The sequence below is a fragment of the Manis pentadactyla genome, chromosome 3, assembly GCF_030020395.1.
Source record: "Manis pentadactyla isolate mManPen7 chromosome 3, mManPen7.hap1, whole genome shotgun sequence".
Taxonomy (NCBI): Eukaryota; Metazoa; Chordata; class Mammalia; order Pholidota; family Manidae; genus Manis; species Manis pentadactyla.
The window spans coordinates 111,785,696-111,809,463 of record NC_080021.1 but is presented as its reverse complement, the minus strand read 5'-3'; the positions used below and the strand labels follow the sequence as shown (position 1 = coordinate 111,809,463).

General features: G+C 38.5%; 1 protein-coding gene across 1 annotated transcript in view; it reads right to left on the bottom strand.

Moving 5' to 3' along the window:
* KIAA1217 (KIAA1217 ortholog) overlaps positions 1–23,768 on the bottom strand; it is a 638,036-nt gene that overhangs the window by 429,369 nt on the left and 184,899 nt on the right. The window contains exon 2 of the mRNA XM_036880951.2: positions 18,089–18,239. The gene's annotated coding sequence lies outside the window, so the exon portion shown is untranslated. The remainder of the gene's footprint in view (positions 1–18,088; positions 18,240–23,768) is intronic.

The following is a 23,768-nucleotide window of genomic DNA, read 5'->3' as shown; positions in this document are numbered from 1 at the left end:
TTGTACATAAATGTGTTAGACAGCCAGGTTGTGATGAAAGGATGGAATTTTGTAGTCACAGATGGTTTTCCATGTGCCATTTTAAGAATTACATCGGCTTTAAGTGCAAGTTAAAATTTTATATATAAGAGTAGAATCCTGAAGTACAGATAAGCCATTTCTTATTAGGCTGGGCTTCAGTGATATTATTAAAGGTATAACTTAAAGTATAACAACCTGAAACCACTGAGTAGCCTACAGGTTTTTCTTAAGAATTTTTAGTAATAATAGTGTTACCCATGAGGTTTTATATACTTGTAATTCTAATGGGCAGTACCTTTCACTCACTCTAAAATGGAAATGAGGCAGTAGAGATGAGCCATCCCCTCCTCCCTTAAATAACCTAATTAGAGCTACATAGCTCCTAGGAGGAAAATGAGGAAACCAAAGATGACTTGAAGGAGGTGAGCAACACCACAATATTACTTGGCAAGTGAATAAGCCTACCAGCTCTTCTGCTGTCACTTGAAGAAGTGATGGGAATTCATTTATACAATTTCAAATTACCTTGCTCAAGTTCTTCATTATTATAAAACATCCAATTATTATTTTAAAATCCATATTGAATTTTCTAGGTTAGTAAAAATCAAATCTTAGAAAAGAAAAAAATAAGAGGTTGTTTTAGAACTTGCAGGCACTTGGGGAAATATGGAATGATACTTAGCTCAAAGCATCAAACCATCTGATGCTTTTCAGAGACACCTATGGAAATCTATATTGGTTCCCACAGGTTTGAAATTGTTCTGATTTAATGGCAGTAGTAGGATATGAGAAATCATGATGAGAACAAGCAAAACTGAAAAAAATTAACAATGTGCTAAACCTTCTGGTGAATTCTATATTTTCAATTAACTTTTGAGGAAGGTTGACAAAAGAGAAAATGTATCCATTAAATATCTTGAAAATCATGTGATCCATCAATAATAGACAGCATAAATGTTGGTTTTAAATGTGTCCAAAGATTACATTTTCCTTTTCTCATTATTAAAAACCACAGTAAATTTTATACATAAGTAATAAAGAAACAAGGCTCCAAAATAAGTAGTGAAATTAAGAAAGAGCTCTTTTCTTTTAATATAACACCATACAGCTTTAAAAATTATTCACAGCCAATAATCACATGGAAAGATGAATATAAGTAATTATTAGGGAAATGCTAATCAAAACCACAATGAGTTACCATTTCATATCCATTAGGATAGTTATTACAAAAAATCAAACTTAGAAAATACCAAGTGTTTGCAAGAATGTAGAGTAATTGGAATCCTTGTACACACACTTGGTAGGAATATAGAATGGTGCAGCCACTGTGGACAATGGCATTGGTGATTTTTCAAAGAATTAAACAAAGGATTACCATATGATTCAGCAATTCCTTTTCCAAGTATATATCCAAAGGAAATGAAAGCAAGGACTTGAACAGATTTTTGTATGCCCATATTCATAGTGTTATTCACAGTAAGCAAAAAGGTAGAGGCAACCTGAGTTTCCATCAACAGATGAATAGATAAACAAAACATAGTGTATACATACGATGGGATATTATTCAGCCTTAAAAAGGGAAGGAATTCTGACACAGGCTGTAACATGAGTGAACCTTAAGGACATCACACTAAGTGAAATAAGCCAGTCATGAAAGGACAAATATTGTGTGATGCCACTTATATGAGGTACCTAGAGTAGTCAAATACATAGAGAAAGAAAGTAGTACAGTGGTTACCAGGGCCTGGGGAGGCTAGAATGGGGAGTTAGCATTTAATGAGCACAGAGTTTCAGCTGAGGAAGGAAAAGGTTCAGGAGGTGGATGGCGGTGATGGTTGTGCAACAGTGAGAATGCATTTAATGCCACCTAACTATGCATCTAAAAAGGGTAAATGTTATGTTATATTTCCTCACAATAAAAAATTATTCAACTTCATATTTGTATGTAGTTGGTGCTCTACTTTCTCCTTGTGAACCAAGGGCTAGACAAGGGTCTACCCTTTCGCTCTCCACAACTCTGCAGCCTGGGCAATGCCGAGAGGCAAATTCTGTTTTCACAGGTGGATTAATGGAAATGGCTAGAGTCACTCAGAGGGCTGATGTGATTTTCTCACTGAGGCCTAACCATGGCTACCAGCAGACGTAACATGACCCATTGTCACACAGCCACACGGCAAAGCAGAGGATGCAAAGCCCTTGTCAGGGACTTATAATTCCATTCTCTTTACCCCAGATTAAAAAGACAAATGCAAGCTACTGCTCTAACAGCACTGAGCAAGCTGGAGATGGGTTTGCCCCCAAAAGACTCTGAAACCATCCCTTCAGAACCTGTTTCTTGGCTCTGATTCTCTGGCAGTGGCCTTTTGTTCTCCCTGGATAGCATCTCTTTTTTTGAAGGGCATAGCAAACCCTCATCAAAATGAGGGAGAGATCTCCTCCTATGGCATCAGAATCTTTGCTAGCAAATCCTGTGGCCTTGACTTCCCAAAATTTGCCTTGAATTATTTTACAAAATTTGCCTTGAATTATGTGCAAGAGTGCTCCACTTTTTCTAAATGAATAAAAATCCACTGAGCACCCTGCACTTGTTTTTATGAAGCAAAAAAGCTCACACCAGTCCCTGAATACTCTTTAGAGTGGATGAAAGGAAAAATTTATGCCATGCTGTACAAGACTAGGCTATCACCCTCATACGTCTGCAGACTTATGTTTGCAGACAAGGCAACATTGGTATTTATATAGAGAAACAGAGCAGCATATACCTTAAAGTGAGGTTTGGGGTTTGCCTCTTTGAGACACTTCAAATTTACAAAACCAGATGAGGCTCTAAAGATTGAACTATGAATTGTCTTGCATCTCTGTTCCAAGGTAGGGTTATTTAGATGATTCTTTACCTCCATAAAAATAATTCAAATTCATAGACAAAAAATGTACCCATTTATGGGCAGTTAAGAAAATGTTTTTTTGCATTCTATTTTAATGTCATTTCAATTTCCCTCAGCTCCCTTCATGTCCTGCTTCTTCCCAGATATCTGATGTCTTTTTTATGTCCTCAGGAGGACACTAATTCTAACCCAGAGAAAGCCTGCTTTCTGGAAAGGCTCTTCATGGGTTACGTATAACTTAGAATAGTTTTTTAGGTTAAGGCAATTTTAAAATAACAAACATAACATTTATTTATGGCAGAAGAAAACTATTGATATACCACAAATGTTATTAGATTTTTTTGTTGCTGTTGTTTTTGTTTTTTTTTATTTTGGTGTCATTAATGTACAATTACATGAGCAACATTAGAGTTACTAGACTCCCCCCATCACCAAGTTCCCCCCACATACCCCATTACAGTCACTGTCCATCAGCTTAGTAAGATGCTATAGTATCACTACTTGTCTTCTCTGTGGTGTACTGCCTTCCCTGTGACCCCCCACCTACATTATGTGTGCTATTCGTAATGCCCCTTTTTCCCCCTTATTCCTCCCTTCCCACCCATTCTCCCTAGTCCCTTTCCCTTTGGTAACTGTTAGTCCATTCTTGGGTTCTGTGAGTCTGCTGCTGCTTTGTTCCTTCAGTTTTTTCTTTGTTCTTATACTCCACAGAGGAGTGAAATCATTTGATAACTTGTCTTTCTCCACCTGACTTATTTCACTGAGCATAATACCCTCTAGCTCCATCCATGTTGTTGCAAATGGTAGGATTTGTTTTCTTCTTATGACTGAATAATATTCCATTGTGTATATGTACCACGTCTCCTTTATCCATTCATCTACTCATGGACACTTAGGATGCTTCCATTTCTTGGCTATTGTAAATAGCACTGAGATAAACATAGGGGTGCATATGTCTTTTTCAAACTGGGCTGCTGCATTTTTAGGGTAAATTCCTAGAAGTGGAATTCCTGGGTCAAATGGTATTTCTATTTTTAGTTTTTTGAGGAACCTCCATACTGCTTTCCACAATGGTTGAACTAATTTGCATTCTCACCAGCAGTGTAGGAGGGTTCCCCTTTCTCCACAACCTCACCAACATTTGTTGTTGTTTGATGGTGGCCATCCTAACTGGTGTGAGATGATATCTCATTGTGGTTTTAATTTGCATTTCTCTGATGACTAGCGATGTGGAGCATCTTTTCATGTGCCTGTTGGCCATCTGAATTTCTTCTTTGGAGAAGTGTCTGTTCAGATCATCTACCCATTTTTTAATTGGATTATTTGCTGTTTTGTTTGTTGAGGTGCATGAGCTCTTTATATATTTTGGATGTCAACCCTTTATTTGATCTGTCATTTATGAATATATTCTCCTATACTGTAGGATGTGTTTTTGTTCTATTGATGGTATCCTTTGCTGTACAGAAGCTTTTCAGCTTGATATAGTCTCACTTGTTCATTTTTGCTTTTGTTTCCCTTGCCCAGAGAGATATGTTCATGAGGAAGTCGCTTGTGTTTATGTCCAAGAGATTTTTGCCTATGTTTTTTTCTAAGAGTTTTATGGTTTCATGACTTACATTCAGGTCTTTGATCCATTTCGAATTTACTTTTGTGTATGGGGTTAGACAATGATCCAGTTTCATTCTTTTACATGTAGCTGTACAATTTTACCAAAGCCAGCTGTTGAACATGCCGTCATTTTCCCATTGTATGTCCATGGCTCCTTTATCATATATTAATTAACCATATATGTTTGGGTTAATATCTGGACTCTCTATTCTGTTCCACAGGTCTGCAGGTCTGTTCTTGTGCCAGTACCAAATTGTCTTAATTACTGTGACTTTGTAGTAGAGCTTGAAGTTGGGAAGCGAGATTCCCCCCAGCTTTATTCTTCCTTCTCAGAATTGCTTTGGCTATTTGGGGTCTTTTGTGGTTCCATATGAATTTTAGAACTATTTGTTTCAGTTCGTTGAAGAATGCTGTTGGTATTTTGATGGGAATTGCATTGAATCTGTAGATTGCTTTAGGCAGCATGGCCATTTTGACAATATTAATTCTTCCTACCCAAGAGCATGGGATGAGTTTCCATTTGTTCATGTACTCTTTAATTTCTCCTAAGAGTGTCTTGTAGTTTTCAGGGAATAGGTCTTCACTTCCTTGGTTAGGTTTATTCCTAGGTATTTTATTCTTTTTGATGCAGTTCTGAATGGAATTGTTTTCCTGATTTCTCTTTCTGCTAGTTCATCATTAGTGTATAGAAATGCAAAAGATTTCTGCATATTAATTTTGTATCCTGCAACTCTGCTGAATTCAGATATTAGATGTAGTAGTTTTGGAGTGGATTCTTTAGGGTTTTTTAGGTACAATATCATGTCATCTGCAAATAGTGACAGTTTGACTTCTTCTTTACCAATCTGGATGCCTTGTATTTCTTTGTGTTGTCTGATTGCTGTGGCTAGGACCTCCAGTACTATGTTGAATAAATGCGTGGAGAGTGGGCATGCCTGTCTTGTTCCCAATCTTGGGTGAAGAGCTTTCAGCTTCTCACTGCTAAGTATGATGTTGGCTGTGGGTTTGTCATATATGGCCTTTATTATGTTGAGGTACTTGTCCTCTATACCCATTTTGCTGAGAGTTTTTATCATGAATGGATGTTGAATTTTGTTGAATGCTTATTCAGCATCTATGGAGATGATCATGTGGTTTTTGTCCTTTTTGTTGATGTGGTGGATGATGTTGATGGATTTTCGAATGTTGTACCATCTTTGCATCCCTGGGATGAATCCCACTTGATCATGGTGTATGATCCTCTTGATGTATTTTTTAATTCAGTTTGCTAATATTTTGTTGAGTATTTTTGCATCTATGTTCATCAGGGATATTGGTCTGTAATTTTCTTTTTTGGTGGGGTCTTTGCCTGGTTTTGGTATTAGAGTGATGTTGGCTTCATAGAATGAGTTTGGAAGTATTCCCTCCTCTTCTGCTTTTTGAAAAACTTTAAGGAGAATGGGTATTATGTCTTCTCTGTATGTCTGATAAAATTCTGAGGTAAATTCACCTGGCCTGGGGGTTTTGTTCTTGGGTAGTTTTTTGATTACCAGTTCAATTTCATTGCTGGTAATTGGTCTGTTTAGATTTTCTATTCCATTAACAGTCTCTTGCACCTCATCCAGTCACTCTTAAGTCCTTCTATTGACTGTTTCATTTCTCTTATCTCCCCCTGGACTTCATCCCAAAGCTCTTGCATATTTCTCTGCAGGCCCATCAACATGGTTATGACTTTTATTTTGAATTCTTTTTCAGGAAGATTGGTTATATCTATCTTGCCCAGCCCTCTTTCTGGGGTTGTTTGAGTGATTTTTGACTGGACCAAGTTCTTCTGCCTTTTCATGGTGATAGAAGTGATTGCTGGCAGGTGGCATGTGTGTCAGCTGGGAGAACAAAGTCCCTTCCTGCTTAATGGTCGCCTTGCCCTTCTCCGCTGCCTGTGCCAGTTACCCGCACACAGGGAGCAGTCTCTGGGTTAATTTCCTGAGCTGCCATGGGCAGGGTGGCCCTTGGGAAAGCCTAGCACACTGCAGGGCATCACAGACTCACCAGGTGTGTTCTCCTGTGAGAACGGTGCCCCTTCATGCTTTCCAGACCTTGCAATGGCTTCCTCTCCCTGTTCCAGGCAGCTGCATACAGGGGCAGCCTCTGGGTCTGTTGTGGTTAGCTGCGTGCTGGGAGAAGACTCTGTGTGGTTGCTGTGGGTTAGACCACTGTCTGGCTGCTCTGCAGCAGTGGCGGGTCAGCCAGTTTGCTTGCAGCGCCGGCTGGGGAGAATGAATGGCAGGCTGCTTATTGCTGTGAGGGGCTTCGGAGCTGCATTGCCACCCAGGGGGTTAGGGCGCCTCAAGTTCCTTAAGACTCCCAGCCTGCTGGGCTGAGTGTGCCAGGATGATTTTGTCCACCTGTTAAACCCTTGTCCCTTTAAGACTTTTAAAGCACCAGCTTTTCTTTTGTCCCAGGGGAGCTGGCTGCAGGGACCTGCTCGCAGTCTCCATCTTGGACTTTACTTTTCCATTTCTCTAATATCAAGTACACCCTGGGATGTGTCTGTGCTTCCAGTGCAGATTACTAGGGCTGGTTATTTAGCAGTCCTGTGCTTCCACTCCATCCCCACTTTGATTCTTCTCCTCCTGCAGGTGAGCTGAGGTGGGGGAAGGGCTCAGGTCCCGCTGGGTCATGGCTTTGTATCTTACCCTTTTCGTGAGATGCTGAGTTGTCGCAGATGTAAGTGTAGCCTGGCTGTTGTACTGTATCTTCTGGTCTCTCTTTTAGGAATAGTTGTATTTGCTGCATTTTCAAAAATATATATTGTTTTGGGAGGAGATTTCACCACCCTACTCACACTGCCATCTTGAGCACCTCTGTTATATAGATTTCTGATACTCCTCAGATAATTAAAAAAATTTTTTAAATATGCAAACATAAAAAGGATATCCATTAAAATGTGAAGATAAAAATAATACAACAAACACAAATGTACTGATTGCCAAGATTTAGAAATAAAACACTATTTTTAAAGAATTCAAAGTCCTCTAAATGCTTCCAGTTGGTCACATGCCCCTTGAATGCTGATGCAACAGCTTTCTGAATTTAGGTTTAATGATTCTTTTGTTTTTCTTTATAGTTTTACAAATGTGTAATATCTGTAAATAATATATTGTTTAGTTTTGCTTTTTTAAAATTTTATGTAAATGGCTTCAAATAGTATTTGCTCTTCTGTGACTTATTTTCAGGCTCAGCATTATTTTCTTGAGATTCACACATGTATGTACCTGACATACTGCAATTTATTCTCTTTCACTTTGTAACATAGTCCATGACATGAATATATTACAATGAATGAGCATATTAAATTCTTCAGTTGATGAACATTTGGTTTGTTTTCAGTGTGAGAAAAGGATCTGTTTTCATTTTTCCATGTGAATAAGCAATCAAGCAATTATTCCATATCACAATCGATCCTTTCCCATGGATCTGAAATGTCAGCTTTGGCATTTATCAGTTCCCATTTTGTGTGAGTCTTTCTGGGTTCTCACATGTTTTGTTTACCTTTTTGTCTATCCCTGTGCTGTTCTGTCTTAATACTTGGAGCTAAATAATAATAAACATAGCTAATACATGTTGATGTTTACGATATGCAAGACACTGTTCTAAGCACTTTTCACAGGGTAACCAATTTATTCTCCATCATTACGCTGTAAGATGTGTGCTGTTATTATATGATGAAGAAACTGAGGCTCAGAGAAATAAATTGTAGGTGTTTAGGTAGGCTTAGAAACCCAATAGATCTACAGAGACTATGTAGATCTAATTCATAATATAAATCACAATATCTGGTTGAGCAATAGGTCTTTTTAAAGGGTGTCTTTGGTTTTCTTAGACCTTTGCTCTTACATGTAAATTTTATAAACATCTTGATAAATTCCATGCAAAACAAAAGCTATTAAATTTTCCATTGGTCCTAATAAAGAAGAGTTCAGGACCAGATGGCTTCACTGGCAAACTTCACTACCAAACAGTTAAGGAAGAATTAATACCAATCCACTCAAACTTTTCCAAAATATAGAAGAATAGAACACTCCCAAACTCATTTTATGAGGTCAACATTACCCTGATACTAAAACAAGGACACTATGAGAAAAGAAAATTATAGGTCAGTGTTCCTCATGAGCATAGATGTAAAAATCCTCAACAAAATACTAGCAAACAAAATTCAACAACATATCACATAGATTATATATTATGATCAAGTGGAATTCTTTCCAGTGATGCAAAGATGGTTCAATATCTGCAAAACAATCATTGTGATACATCACATTAACAAAATGAAAGAGAAAAATCATATGATCATCTCAATAGTTGTAGAAAAAATATCTGACAAAATTCAACATCCATTTTTGATAAAAACTGTCAACAAAGTGGTTAAGAGGGAACATACCTCAACATAACAAAGTTATATATTATAAGCCCACAGCTAACATCATACTCAGTGGTGAAAAGCTGAAAGCTTTTCCCCTAGGATCAGGAACAAGGCAAGGATGCCCATTCTTGCCACTTTTATTCAACATGGTATTGGAAGTCCTAGCCACAATCAGACAAGAAAAAGAAATAAAAGGCATCTTGATTGGAAAGGAAGGGGTAAAACTGTTTCTATTTCAGATGACATTAGATTATAGATAGAAAACCTAAGGAGTCCACCAAAAAACTGTTAGAGCTAATCATTGTTTCAATAAAGTTGTAGGTACAAAATCAATGTACAAAAATCAGTGGCATTTCTATATACAGTGACTTATCAGAAAGAAATTTAAAAAAAAATCCCATTTATAATAGCATCAAAACAATAAAATATTGAGGAATAAATTTAACCAAGGAGGTAAAAGATGTACATACTGAAAGCAAAAAGACACTGGTTGAAGAAATTGAAGAAGACACAAATAAGTGGAAAGATATTCAGTGCTCATGGACTGGAAGAATTAATATTGTTAAAATGTTCATACAACCCAAAGTAATCAATAGATTCAATACTATCTTTATCAAAATTCCAGGGGCATTTTTCCACAGAAATAGAAAAGGAATCCTAAAGTTTGTATGGAACCACAGAAGACCCCAAATAGGCAAAGCAATCTTGAGAAAGAAGAACAAAGTTGGAGGCATCACACTTCCTGAGTTCAGACTATATTATAAAGCTATAATAATCCAAACAGTATGGTATTGGCATAAAAATAGACACATCAACTAATGGAACAGAATTGAGACCCCAGAAATATACCCATGCATATATGGTCAGTTAATTCTTGACAGAAGAGGTAAGAATATATAATAGGGAAAAGACAGTCTCTTCAATAAATGATATTGGGAAAATGGGACAGCCACATGCAAAAAAATGAAACTTGGACCTCTATCTTACACCACACACAGAATTAAACCCAAATGGATTAAAGACTTGAATGTAAGACCTACAACCATGAAGCTCCTAGAAGAAAATCAGGGGCAAGCAACTTGACATAGGTCTTGGTGATGAATTTTTGGATTTGACATTAAAAGCAAAGGCAACAAAGACAAAAATAAACAAATGGGACTCTATCAAAATAAAAAGTTTCTGCACGATAAGAGGTAACCATGAACAAAATGAAAAGTCAGCTTTCTGCATGGGAGAAAATATTTGCAAAGCACATATTTAATAAGGGTTTAATATCCAAAATATATAAAGAATTCATACATAATGCCCATTATGATGAACAACACTTTGGAGACAAGAGAACCGAAGAATTTTTAAACATCGTTTTAACAAAAATTTAAACCTTGGTTGGATTAAGCTGCCACTGGTTTTCATGTGCCTCCATCAGGAGAAAATCTATCATTTAAAAATAGAACTTCTTTGGGGGTCACTAATAACATTCTAATCCATAACATTTTCATAATTTAAATGCAGTTGTTATTCATATTTTCAGTATTTGCAAATTCACCAACTCATTATAATGTATTTGTAATCCCCAAATCAATGCTTAAGTGCTTTCATAGTCATGCACAGACAAGCACAGGGTGGCAAAAATCTTGAGCAGTCCCAAATGCATGTTCTGGCTGAGGTCAAATGAGGCAATGCTCTGCCTCCTTGTTTCAGCTCATACTGTAACACTAGTATCCTTTTCACAGTCTGTTTAGGACCACATTTTTCACATTTTTGTGCTGTTTGTTGGTGGTTTCACTCTTGAAAATGGCCCCCAGGCATAGAGCATAAGTTCTGTCTAGTGTTCCCAAACAAGAAGGCAGTGATGTGCCTTACAGAGAAAATACGTGTGTTAGATAAGCTTTTTTCAGCCATGAGTTATATAACACCCTGGCTGTGAGCTCCACGTTAATGAATCCACAAAACAGATTAAATCAGATGTCCTTGAACAGAAACCCACATAAGACAGGGTTATGTGCTGATCAGTTGGCAAAAATGTTGTGATCGGAGGCTTTCATAATCCTCACCCTATGTTTCCGCTAGGAGCAATGGTTCAGTGCTAATTCAGTGTTCACATGGATATTATGGAATATAGCTACTGCAAATAATGAGAACTGGCTGTATTTCACTGAAACCTCTATGCCATCTGCTTGCTTGAGTGGCTCTGTTGTGTGTAAATCATCCCTGCTTAGTGTCTCAAATGTGACTCAGAAATGTCCTGCTATGCTTGGGACCAGGTTTTAGACAAGTTCAGGAGTTATAGAGATAGGATGAGAATCCAGTGAGGTTTACAGATAAGGCAAAAGAAGAGAAGCTGGTAGTGGAACGCAGGGAGAGAAGGGCAATGTGGCCATAGCTCAAGGGTTGCCGTAAGGGAAGGGAGATGGGGGTAAAGAAGAAGCTGAAGAGAGAAATCTGAAAGTAGAGGGAAAAAATGGGTGTATTCACAGTGGAACTGAAAGTCAGTACCCAAGATAATGCAAGTTAACTGTGGCATGTGTCCCTGAGAGTATGCAGCATACTCCCCCTGCTCAAGTTTAGAACAGGAAAATTAATGTGCATAAAACATCACGTTATATTTTTTTGAGAGGTAGTAGATGAGATACCAACACATTCTGCAATCTAAATAATATTGTTTTTATGTAAACTGAGCTCTGCTTATTTGTTTTCCTGCCTCATATAAGGTCATGACTCTTTGTTTCATGGTTACTCAGAAAAGACAATTTTGATTTTGGATTAACAGCATCTGTAGAAATATTTCTCTTAAGCCAGGGGCCCTTGCATGTACTTAAGTTAATGGAATTTAATATCCTATTTAATACTTTATGGTAAGAAAGAGATTTTTATTAGCTAACTTAGAGAAACTATGTGTTCTTGTATTTATGCAACAGGTAATTTGTTTTATAGGCAGAAAACAGAGTTTACAGTTTGAAATAAACAAATTATTGCTTTAAACAGTGAAGGAGAAAGTACACTACTTCAAAAATAATTGCTTGTTTACATGCATTTGCTTGTTGAAAACAAAAGACTGAAAATAGAGTGCCTCTGTCATTAGTCTGTTATGTAAAGAAATGAGAAAATATGTACAGGGACCCAACGCAGTAGAGAGAATTTCCCATAATTCCATGTGGACATGATAAATTATACGATTTTGTCATTTAATGGTATATTAGATCTATATAGTATCTAACTCATGAGCTTCAGTCAGAAATCTCAGATCTGATGGAAAAGTATTTTTAGTATTTCATGAAAGAATTTCAGAACTTTAGGAAAAATCAGTGCTGACGAAATATGGCCAAGCTGCATCTTCACCCATGAAAAATGTACTATTTTTTTCTAGGAACTGGAAAATCATTTTCAGTAATAAGAGGTTTCTAAAGCAGTGTTAAAACCACATTGAACTGCTGCTAAAGAGCAACAGTCATACCCATCTTAATTTTTAAAAAATATTTAACAAAATAAGGCATGTAAGATTCATGGAACAAAAATTAATATAAATTGTTCAATATGTATTAGCTATTATAATATTATTGTTATAGCTAATGTTAATCCTAAAACAGGATAGTGTATAATTACCAAAATTGTCCTAAACCAAGTGTCATTTTCTTTTGACTGTCATACATTCAACCATGTCACTCTTGAAAATCCTTTGAACCAACAAAATAAAAGATAGGAAACAGTGAGGCAAAAGGAGGTTTTGAAGGCAATGCAGACACTTGCCAGAGTCTTCCGAGACTTTTCCTGTAAAGGACTGTGCAGTGATTCTGCTGGTCTGCATTCATAGATGTTTCATTCATTGGGCAATTAGAACTGCTAACCAAGTAACCTCCAAATCTCAGTAGCTTAAAACAATAAAGATTTATGTATTACTCATATCATAGTTATGTAAGAAGTGGAGCTTAGGGGTTATCCTTTAAATAGTTCCTCCATCTTATAGCTTCCCCAGTCTCAACAGAAAGGTAACAGTTCATATGAGAGTTTGGAAGGTTTATGGCTGGTGCAGAAACAGCAACATCCACTCACTTATTCAAATACCTGAGGGAGAATCTTCCCACTAATCCTGAGGGAAGAGACTACTAGCTTATCATCAAAAGCCTGGTTTTCTCTGACTGAGAATTCCTTTGTTACAGCTTTCTCTTCATTGTGCTGAATAGTTTTATGCAAAACAGCAGTCACGAGGTTTTTGCTTCTCAGCTGAGTTTTAGCAGGATCAAGGAAGCCATGGGGTCGGTGGTGGTGGTGAGGATGGGGATAGAGAAGTCTGCAGTAGGGGACTTCAAGAGGTATTCCCTGGGTTCCCTAATTGTGAGGTTTGACATGGAGCCAAGATCCTGGGTTTACCTGGCTTGGTTTTCTCTTTAGGATTCACATAGGGACCTCTTTCAACGGGAGCTTAAAACTATGTTTCAAAGTTCTTTGTGATGATGAATCCTGAAATATTCTCAGAAAGTCAGTGTGATCCTTTTCACAGGGACTCAAACAGATCTGCCACTGGCACCACCTGTCTGCAGAAACACCTCAGGTCTGCTTCAGATCGCAGAATGGAAATACATTTTCAAAGTGTTTTTCAAGTTGCCTTTGGGTTTTGTTAAATGTAAAAATTATGTTTCTTTTTTCTTAACTTTATTTTTTGGTCAAATGAAATGTCACTGTCAATTCTTTCTGAACCTAGACTCATGCCATTGGGTACTCAGGCAAAGGGAACCCACACGCAACATTGGCCCGGAGGCTATGGGAGAAACACAGGTTTAGAAAAGTCTTTATTCTGTGGCTGTAATGGCTATGGTCCTTCTTTCACATCAATTTTTACTTACACGATTTAATGCATAAAAACACACTAGCCGACAATCCACAAAAACAATGAAATACCTATTATTTGGAACAGAACCACTTTAGTGAGAGGTGAGGAAGGGTGAAGCATCATGAAATGAGTTTAATTTCTTAAGGAGAGCACTAAGTTAAGAATCATATTTTCCGTTTAACTGATTTCTTCTGCTTCAAGAGAAACCAGCAACTTGTTGGAATCTGGTTTCCGCAAGGTGAACACAGAGGCCATGGTACTTGCCAGAAGCCTGCCCTTTAGGATATGAGGGGGATCATGTGTAGGCTTTGTTGAAGACAACTGCCCAGAAGAAAATAACTTCCCAACATCTAGAGGTACCACATAATGCTAACACATTTGTAATGCTTTATATACCTAGAAGCTTTACTAGTCACCTCTGCCTGGCTCACTAGCTCTGTGGGTCACCCTGGCCAGCTGACTTAGCCTGCTAAGGTCATATTCCCTTTGCTCTGGGCTGGAGTTTATTACTGAAGTTGATTATCACACTGAATTGTTACAAGATCTTAATAAAAGAATGGATTTACAGCCTTTGAGTGCCTTGCATTCAAGAGGTGGTCATCGCTGATTTATTATTCCTGCATCATAATCTCACCTTTGGTCATTCAGCACTTCCTGGGCCTCCCCTCCATGGCCAGTTGGAGCCCATATCCCAGGAGGAAGTGCTTGGGGCGACAGATGCCTCAGGAGCAAGAGAACCTGTCCAGGGCCAGAAAAGCAGCCAAGCACCAGAGGGGAAAAGAAGTTAGCAAAATGCAAAGTGTCTTTAGTACAACTCAACTGGTTTTAAAGTTTCCATTTCTTTTCAGCAAATGTGTTTTCTTCCTCTCATGGAACTAAGAACATATGTGCTGCCTGGCAGATGATTTCTGCAACTCTTAAAGTCAGGATTGGAGAAGGCTGACTCACAATTTCTTACACTGCATGTGTGAAATCTTTCAAGAAAACTTGGAGGGGGATGAGCCACAGGATTTCCATGATGCTTTCAATTGTTTTCCCATTAAATTGGTAAAAAATAATTTATCGATTATTTGCTTCTATTTCTGACCTTTTAAAACTACTTTCTTAAGCAGCATGGGTTGGACAAAAGGTAGTATTCCTGAGAAGAATAGAAAGAAGGGGATATCTGCAGAGCATTGGAGTTTTCCAGTAATTTTCATTATTTGATCTCAGGCCATCTCTGTGATACAGGTTTTATCAGTGATAAGGACAAAGCCCCCCTGTGAAGAAATAGCCACCAAGAGTTCCTTGATTCTAATCATTGCATTCTTTGTACTATATGCCACATGCCTCTTTTATTTTTTTTTTGGTTTTTAAGACTCACATAATGCAGCTTTTTTTTTTTAGTGAAGCATAGTTGACATGCAATCTTTTATTGGCTTCAGGTATGCAACATAGTGATTTGACAATTACATACATTACTGAATACTCATCACAATAAATGTACTTACCATCTGTCATCATGTAAAGATATTATGGTATTATTGACTGCATTCCCTATGCTGTACTTTTATCCCTATGATGAATTTATTTTATAATGGGAAGTTTATATCTCTCACATGTTCAGCTTTGATTAAAATTAAAGTGACATAAAGTATGGGCAACTAGAACATGGTTCCTGCTACGATAATACATTTGAGGAAGTATTCTTCAGCTATCACTGTAAGTGATCAGGCATGTGACAGGAGTTCTTTTACAAGATATATGGTCCTTAACATCCATGCAGCAAAGACCAGATCAAGTGCTATGACTGGTGCAGTAAATTGTACGCAGTGTCAGTGGTCAGTGGTCAAGTTTGCCTATGGATGACACACTGGCAAGGGGCCCATGCAGACAGACTCACTCAGTGTCTTGAGTTTTCTTTCAAAGGAAATATGGTACAGATTGTATACAAAAGAAGTCCAAAAAGGGCCCTTTATTGACCCTGAAAAGGATAATAGACTGACAATTTCCTTTAAGCTCCTTCTTCATCACACATTGTAAGGATCCCTCCCAGCAGAAGGCAAGTGGCCAGTGGCAGTCCTAGAAGCCAGAGGAGGCCTGAGTGGGTAAGGAAATGGGATCACAAAGAAGCAGGACCTGAAGATAATCTACCCGGACCTGAACTGCTGCTGTCACAGGTAGAGATAGCTCACTGTGAGCAAAGCTCCCAAGCTCAGAAATCAAGAGGTCCAACAAGTCTTGCAGCACAGGCCAGAGGAGGAGTTAAAAGCCAGACACACTGAGTTTCTGCTTCCTTCCAGAGCTCAGCTCAAATCCTGGGCTCACCACTTAATAACTGCATGACCTCGAGTAACTCACTTAAACTTTGTGGAATCCCATTTCCCTGTGTGTAAATGGGGGTAACACCTTCCTATGCATCGTTGGGAGGATTAAAAGATATTGCATACACTCTGCAGCACGTCATCCACAGCTGACATTGAATAAATCATAGTTATTGTTTTGTATCACTGTGATTATCCACAATCCTGCAATTGTTAACAACCAATATTATATTTTACAACACATTTATTCTTTATGTTCTAGCAAACTTGTTCAAAGCTGGTTTTTCAAATACATTATCTAGTTTGGGCTTTAAAAAAAAATCCCTGTATAGTTCTGCTCTGCTTATCAAAGGTTCTCCATAATGCTTAGCCACGGGTAAGCCAGTTACACAGGATATTGTTCTGCCTTCTATTATTCTTTCTGGAACCACATTTCATGTGGTAATGGATCAATTTCATTACTTCCTCTTCCCTCCTACCATATTCTGTACCCTGAACAGATGTCAGTTAAGTTTTAACCCTCCTTTGAAGGTGAACTTTCATTTTTGTATTTTTTAAAGTTATGTAAAGTAGTTGCAAGTTCTTTTAGCACCCTCCAACCACCCTCCAACCCCAATCCACGCAACAAAATAATAATGGTAGAAAATTTTTAGTGCCTTCTCCGGAGTCCTCCTGCTGAGCATGATGACTTTGTAATGAACTGCACATCCATAAATGGTTGACTCTTTGATCTTTGGCTGCTTGTACAACTCTAAATAGAAAAGCATTCCAGTCCAACCACACAAAGAGAGAGGAACACAGGTTATTTATGGGAGCCCACTGACTGTAAGTGTAGCCTGGCTCTTTTAAGATTCAAATACACACATCATTTTGAGAGCCAAGTAGGCTCCCTCCCCTCGTGGTGTCGCATGGGGCTCTGGTATAAGGAATGTCTGATCTCTGGCTTCTCTCTGGGGTGAGAAAGGTAGCTGGTTTGGCAGAGAGACAGACACAACAGTATTTATAGAGACAGTAGAAAATTGAATCCATATGCCTACAGCGGGAAATCAGAGTAAATCACCAGGAGTAAGAGGAATCCTGAACTCCCTTTCTGAGACCAGTTCAGCTTCTGGCTGAGAGTAAACAGGACCTGCTAATGAGCTCTCTAGCTGCACAAAAGCCAGCATCCACATGCCCTCTTTCATCTGCTGGTGTTCCACAAGTGCTCACCTGACAGAAAGAGAAGAAATACCTACTTTGGTGCCTCGAATGCAGGAGCTATTTTGCAAGTCTGACTCTTGTGTCATTCACTAAACTTCCTGCATCAGAGCTGATGCAAACCTGGAAGCCCTGAATTTCCCATTCTGAAGTTGTTGAAAGGTAAGTTCTATGACCCCTTGCCACTGACTCTTGGATTGGGATGTTGTCAGGTGCTCTGCCATGTGGCTGAGTACTGATTCACACTGGTCACCAAAGCAAATCCAAGTAGATAAAGACTGTGCTTAGGACAGAATCTATCTAGTCTCTTTCCTATCTATCTGTGGATCAAATATCAAAATTTAATAGCATGGTATAGAATGATGAGGGCTTTGATCAAAGTCACATTAGTGGATAGGTTAAAAGGGACTCTTATTTTTGATGCATTCTATGCATTCCATACACACAAAGTTATCAGTTCCCTGCATAGGCCCACCTATTATTTGCCAAAAGGGCATGTTTTTGAACATCCTCATATTCCTTAGTCATCATGATGGCTTCCAGCCAGTCTGAACACAATGACAGGCATATAAGTGAATATAAAACAAGGCTCAAAAAGTAACACATATGTTGATGGCACTTCCCAAAGCTCAAAGAAGGAATAGGCTAAAAAACATCAACCAGTGGCATATCAAGGCAAAAACACATCGGGAGAAGATTGCATGGCTCAATGCAGACATTCTGTTCCACTGGGTTCAGGAACTAACAGAAGTCAAGGTTTATCAATAGGTTTTCAACTCATAATTTGTTCACTGTCAAGATGATAAACACTTATTTTATGATTTAATAAAAAGATAGACCTTACCTAAAAAGAAAATGAAGAGGAGTCCTCTACAGGTAAGTCGTGTGGTCTTTTGTGGCAAGACCCAGGGTCTCTGGATGGGGGCTCCAGCTGGGTCTCTGGGACACAGCGTAACTGTGCAACTGATACAAATTTAAGACCTCAGTCTCTCCATCTAAAAAATACAAATAATAATGTCATTGTTTCTACCAAGTAATCGCTAACTCAGTAATCAGAAATTCATGCTGATTAAAAAAGGAGGAAGAACAAAGAGTAAAATCTGTATATGATGTGCAGCACAGAATGCCTTGGAGTCACATATATGCCTGTGTGCAAGATACTCAAAGTCAGAGGTTGTAACTTCCAGTTTTGCATAGAACATTAATTAGTTGGACATGACAAAGGCAGGTAAACATGTTAAACCAGGTCAACAATGAAAATGAGAGCAAACTTTGTAGTTGGGGGTAGAATGAAATCAGGAGAGGCCAGTTGAGAATCAGAGCGGCTGAGTGAACGGCTGCACCATCTCCAATCTGCTGCTCTGCCCTCTTTGTCACGGAGTGGCCAGGCAGCTGTGATTGCTGCATCATTTGAAGAGCCTGCTGCACAGAGATGCCTGGATTCCATTAGCTGTGCTGAATGGGTGATGACCGCGGGATTGAAGATGGGTGCAGGAAGGTTGGCCCACTGAAGAACAACAGTTGCCCAACATGTACAGTATGAAATTATGAATGAGGCCAAGAGGTACCTCTTCTGCAGAGCAAGATTCCAGGAGCCCCAGAAAATTAAACTCAACATTGCAATCTTCCCCTACGGTCAGCAGATTTCTATGCTGCTGGAAGCTGTGCTGAACTTTGTTGATGTCCATGAACTGAGTGCACACAGAATAGTGCAACCCCTTAGAATATTTCCCCAAACAGATATTGGTCTACATCAACCCGTCTGAAGATCCAGAGAAACAGATTTCCAAGTGGAAAGAAAATCATGGCTGAAACTATGAAGAAAAGTAACTGAATACAATTAAAATGTGTTGTAAACACATGGAGTGTTGACCCTAAAACAGCCTTGTTATTGAACTTTTATACAGTGTTCCACATAAATTAGATGGCTTCTTGTGCTGAGTCCTTTAGTTATGAATACTATTATAGTGGAGATTTGTCCCCACAGCTCAGCTAATCTGTATGCTGTGTCAGTGAGGCTTCTACTACCACTTCATTCTGAGATTTTATGCTTTATGCTCATTCTTGCTCACTCTGGATTCTTCCGTTTAAGAGTTGTGACATTTCCTCCAAACTCACCACACCAAGTTCCACTAGCCACTGAATGACAAAAATTATGAAATACTGAATATGGAAAATCACTATGCCAAGCTAGCACTTTAGTAAGGCATCGTACGAAGTTCATTAATATCACTTTTAATTCTAATAACAACCTCTAAGACAGGTAGAATGGATCCTCCATTGTATGCAAGAAAAGAGAATCTCAAAATTAAACATTTATACCCCTAGCAAGCTGCAGACCCAGGATGGGAATCCAGGTTAGTCTGACTTCAAAGTCTGACATCCTTCCACTTATGTAAACCACGGACCAAACCAAGGAATGGCTATCTTATTAAATAAAACATTCTCAATATGGCTAATTGATTGCTTTATTATAATAAAGACAATATCTAGTTTGCACTGAGAGCCATGCATTGCTCCCACATAATTAGCTCATGTGATTATCATGACAACTCTGTGAGTGAGGCCTTATTAGCCTGTTTTACAGAAGAGCATGCTGGGAGCCCAAATAGGTTAAATAAATAGCACCAAATCATACGTAAATGGCAGAGCCTGATCTCAAGCCCACCTAAGCCTAACTCCGTAGTTCACTCTCTCTTCCAACACTCTGTTTCTGTATTTGTAATATTTGGCGATTCTGGGTAACTAAGTTGACTGTTTGGGACAAAAGTTCCTGGCTGTTCTCACCATCTCTCCCTTTTCCTTGACTGCTTTCATCCAACCACCCCATTCTGGCTGGCCACGACACCACCACAGCTTCCCAGTCACCCCAAATTCCAAAGCTGACAGCCCTCCCTTCCCTCAGGATTTGCCCAATTCTATCCCTATTTCAAACCTTTGTATTAGTCTTTTCTGCTCCTCTTTCCCAAAACTTCTGCCTCAGTGGCTACCATTTCACTATCTTATTTACTTTTCATGTGAGAGACAAGGAGATATAAAAAGTCATATATTAGAAGGCAAGCAAATCATGTGTAAACAGGGAAGATACTGCAATAGGACAAGAAAACTGAAATTATTTGCTCATCACTAGGTATTATAGGGAAGTAACAAAAAGTAATAATAATAACCCATTGTTTGGATATCTTCATACAAAAGTTCTCAAATCTGGTGAATTGAGACTAATTAAAAATGTATTTTATATACATATTTTCAAATAAACATGGTTTTATTACTTTTGTACGAATGGAGCAATTTCAGTTACACTATTAAAAATGGGCCAGTGGAAATCCTTAATGGATTTTGTTAAAATGAATTCATAAGAACATTTGCAATCATTTGGTCGTTAGAAATTAAATGACTGCACTGAAGGCACTCAGTGTTACTTGAAAAGCTCATTTTTGAATAAAATGAGAAGGCCCCTGAAATATATTTGAATATTGCTACTCAGTTTTTAAGATTTTGGAAGAGAGAGTTTACTTAGTCAATATTAATTTCAAGCCAGCTGAACTCCAAATTATTTCAAAATTTAAAGACTTTGAGATAAAAGGAATATGAAAACCAATGAGTCTGAATGAATGAATTTGTATTTTTTACCATTGCAAATTACTATTAGCAGCAGAATTATGAAAAACATCCTGTAATTCAGAGTAATGTGTTAATCACCAGAGTGTTATCCTGTGCCAGCACAATCTTTATGAGAAAAGCTATTGTGAAACTCGCCTATTTTTGCAACAGAATTTCTCCCTCTAGTCCACTGGCTACCAGTCAAATTTCCTCAGTTGAGAAATCCGAGCTGGCTGCATAACAAGATAGAATACAAGAATGTTAAGATGAGATTTCTCCTAAATGTGAAATAGCTGACGATACTCATTTGAAGAGTAAAAAGTTTGGAGGGTTTGTTAGTTTAGTTCCTATTAAATAAAGCATTTAAACCCTTTGCTAGTCTTTGCTGGTTTAATGAGAAGCAAGGGCAATATCTGAAGCTGAAGAAATGAAATCATACTTCACCACATGTAAATTGTGTCCTTCAATGTCTGATGCCAACTGTATAAAGGTATATTTTCACTGAATTGTATTTAAAAAGTATACAGTGCTAGAAATTCTTACAACCTATTAACCATGCTTACAACAATGTTATGAGCTCTATAGTAATCTTAATAAATCAGCAGAGGGACCATGGAATTTTTATTAGAGTTTTCTAATACATTTTCCCTCTATAATGGTCGGAAATTCTTTGTATTGGTGGGAAATTCTTTCTACTATGCAGCCTCGAGAACCTGTCCCCTCATCCTCCAATCTAAGGAAACTCCAAGGGTCAGATCTTTCTCAGATCTTTTCCTCTCCTTGCCCCCATGCTTTTCAGCAGTCCTGGCAGCCAGGGTCCAGGCAGGTGACCTGGGCTCCTCTCTAAATCCCAAGGGAATGACTCGAAGACGAGATGGTGAGATGTAGTGGCAGTGGCACGGGATGGCAGTGGCCTTGCCCCGGTCACTTTGCTCTGCTCATTTGTTGCCAGAGCACTGCTGGTCGTGCCCTGGCCCAAGCCAGGCCTCAGCAGCTCGGAGTCTCTGAACTCTCAGTCTCCCAGCCCAGGCCAGCCTCTTTCTTGCAATCAAGAACTCTTGTCTGAGCAAATCACAGCCTTCTTGTTGTTCTTCTCAATGTTCTTATTCAAATCAACTTACAGACTAAACAAGGAAACACCACCAAATACACATGTAACGGTGGAGTCTACTTTATTTGTATCCTCACTTTAAGATGCAGTGCAGTTTTCTGATCAATTATTTAATACTAATGGCCAGAAGAAGTAGAAAAAAATAGGAAAAAATTACATATGCCCATTTTAGTGACAGAATTATTCTCAGAAATGTGAATGTAAAACGATCCCAATGAGAGAGATTCAACTTTGCATATTTTATGCATATCTAAATTGTTATATTGTAATTTAGTCAATGCCTCCTTTTTCTCTTGGAAACATTTCCAAAGTTTAAATAAAAAACCCTAATCAAATACTGAATTGCAAACTTGCACTCAGCTCTGAATTGTTTTTAAGTCAGTAATTTTTCTCTATTAGAATCATGCTTGTGTTTTCGGTCATAAGACATCCTCTGCTCATGATAGTTCTTTATTGATCCATAGGATCATTGTAACCTTTTCTAAGTGTCCAGCTTTCCAACTAATTCTCCCCTATTGTTCAAAATTAAATCCAGAACACAGAGTCATGGAAACCCAACTAGCCTTGCAACCTATCAAACGTAATTGAAAGATTGAAGAACATGAGAAAACGGCTTAAGGTGTAATCAAAGACATGGCCCCCTCTGGCTGTTGGTCCCTCTGTTTTGTCTAAAAAGTGGGGAATCATTCCAGATACGGGCACACCATTGCTCTCCCTCCATCCGCCTCTCATGTCACCAAACTGGCACTGGGAAGAAGAGACAAAGGAGAGAGAAACAAAGTCCTAGAAATAGGAACTTGGAGGGAAATATGCATGACCACTGACGTCTGAAGTTATGGATTGAGATCAGATCATCTCTCGGGGTTCTTGTCTGTACTGAAGTTGAATATTATTGAATTAACATTTTAGAAACAAGGATATTTCAGGCAGGATAGGGCCATACTACAAAGTACATAAAAGTCAGGAAATGGATCACAAAGAAAAGCACCAGGGAAAGAACATTTGTTTGAAGACTTTGGTAAGGTTAAGTCTTTTTTAAAAAAATTACAAATGAACTTATCCATGTTTGAAGGCAAAGGAGAAAGAGCCAAATGGAGAACAAAGTTAAAAATAGTTCCGAGAAATTTCCAGGGCAGGAGCTGTGTTGCAGGGTTGGGGGATAGGATCCAGAGCTCCGGCAGAGAGTACACCTCCCACCTCACCATCACACTTTCCTTTCTGGCTTTAGGGAACCAAGTACAAAACCAGACAACATCCCCAAAGGGCAGTCACTCCAGTTACGGGCATGGCTTTCCCCTCCTTCCATCCTCCGCCAGTTCCTGTATCTCCCATGCAATCAAACTGGCATTGGGAGAAGAAAGAGAGGCAGGAAAGAGAACCAGGGCCTCAGAAATAGGTTCTTTGGAAAGAAATACATGGTCACTGATGCCTGAAGCCTTTAAGTCTCTTCATGAAAAGAATTCTACAGAAACGCTGTCAGACAGTCAAGGGCCTGGGCCTGTTAAGTCTGTATATCTGGAATTAGATGTAAAGTATGTGTTTGACTTCCAAGGAATAAAATGAATTGTCACAGCAGAGAAAATTTCATATAGGAACTATTATCCGGAAGCCTTCCAGCTTGAGCTTCTCCATATAACTACCTACCACAAATTATTTTCTTAGTAAAAATGAGCTCCCAGAACAAACTAATCACATGGGAGAGCAACTTACACTTCGCTGCAGTCTTCCCAATATATTTTTTTCATCAAATAAAAGTTACCCAAAGTAATTAGGAAAAATGATTAGCAAAGCTCTTTATTGAATATGGGCC